This window comes from Protobothrops mucrosquamatus, unplaced genomic scaffold (genome assembly GCF_001527695.2).
Source record: "Protobothrops mucrosquamatus isolate PMUCROS unplaced genomic scaffold, P.Mucros_1.0 scaffold30838, whole genome shotgun sequence".
In the NCBI taxonomy this organism is placed as follows: domain Eukaryota; kingdom Metazoa; phylum Chordata; class Lepidosauria; order Squamata; family Viperidae; genus Protobothrops; species Protobothrops mucrosquamatus.
The window spans coordinates 1-1,618 of record NW_015416578.1 but is presented as its reverse complement, the minus strand read 5'-3'; the positions used below and the strand labels follow the sequence as shown (position 1 = coordinate 1,618).

Sequence of the window (1,618 nt, the reverse complement as noted above, 5' to 3'; positions counted from 1 at the left end):
TATTTTGAGAACATTTATTTTAGTGGCTGTCCTATAACCACCAGAATAAATTCTGTTACTTATTCTGGATTCCTTTCAGGATTACATTCATCGAGTAGGGAGAACAGCTCGAGCTGGACGATCTGGTAAATCAATCACCTTCGTGACACAGTAAGATACTGTTTTGTGCTACTCCAGCTGTACCACTATCAGACTTTATATATTCCAACGCAGTGATTTCCAGCTACAGGGTCCTTGGGAAATACAGAGCTATTTCAAGAGACCCACAATTTGCAGTAAACGGGGGAAGAAGCATCCCTCCCCCTGCATAGTTGGAAGGAGATTTGAGAGAACAGCACTTGAGTTGGGCCAATTCCCTCTTCCTTCGTCCTTTCCCTCCCTCCCAGCATATATAACACAAGCATAGCTTTTCCTAACATTATTAAGCTTCTGCATTACGCCTGGCCTTAATCTGTGTAGAATACCCATAAATTGATAAGTGAAGCTCCTGTATGCTTTTACTGAGGAGTAAACCTGGATGACACATAGCTTGCCCAGTATTTGCAGCAGAATCCTCCAGACAGACTATGGTTTATGGTATTATTTGCTCTGTTCTTATATAACACTGATGTCTAGAATGGTTTTGGCTCAGAGGGCTTCTTTGGGAATGTGTTATATTTTTGCTATATAGTGGAGAAAGTTCTGTTTTGTTAAAGATTGAAAGGAAAAATTAGTAAAATGAAACATAGCATAAAAATATTGGTGAATTTGTTGCTTTTAACACTCAAGTAACTGATGGGGAGTTAATTAGGGTGAGATTCTTTAGGGAAATCCTTTCTCCTCTTCCAGGTATGATGTGGAACTCTTCCAGCGCATTGAGCACTTGATTGGCAAAAAGCTGCCAGCCTTTCCCAGTCAAGAAGAAGAGGTCATGATGTTGACCGAGCGTGTGGCTGAAGCCCAGAGATTTGCTCGCATGGTAGGCTGCTTTAATGCTCAGTTTGGGTTTGTTTTATGTAGAAATGTAGCCGTTGCACCCATGATTGTGAGAATAATATTAGGATTTATACAGCTTCAGGTGTCTATTGCTTGGGTAGTCAAATTCCAAACAAGGCTTCAAGAGCTGAGAAATTCTTTTATTCTTGCATGAAGAGCTGTATTCCATGTCCTCACTGTTCTAGTTCTTTTTATTTTATTTTTTTCAAAATTAAAAACATCCCATTAACTCAGGGGCAACTTTAAGGAGTCTTTTGCTTTTGCTACCACTATCAAACCCTTTCCTAATTAACTTCTATTAAATAATATGTTTATCTTCTTCATTGTCTCAGTGATGGATTTCCTTAAAGGTCTCATGATAACATTCTCCTGTTTCCTTTGCAGGAATTGCGGCAACAAGGGGAAAAGAAAAAACGCTCTCGAGACGAGACAAATGAGGATGAGGATGATGATGCAGAAGGAGCGTTGGGAGTCAGGAACAAAGTTGCTGGAGGAAAAAAAAAGAAATGGAAAGTTCAGAAATAAATAGCATCAGACTTTATTTCTCCATATTTTTATGCAGTTTGGAATCCTGGAATCATCAGTCCAACATCATTATCAGAATGACTTTCAAGGACTCATGAAGAATATCTCAGCAAATTTA

The 1,618-nt window shown here is 39.1% G+C and overlaps 1 long non-coding RNA gene across 1 annotated transcript; it reads left to right on the top strand.

Annotated features, from left to right (window-relative positions):
• Nucleotides 1-83: 83 nt before the first annotated feature.
• LOC107302163 lies at nt 84-1,612 on the top strand. The gene is made up of 3 exons (XR_001549373.1): nt 84-150; nt 829-958; nt 1,360-1,612. It is a non-coding gene; the product is annotated as an uncharacterized LOC107302163 (long non-coding RNA).
• The last annotated feature ends 6 nt before the right edge of the window (nt 1,613-1,618 follow it).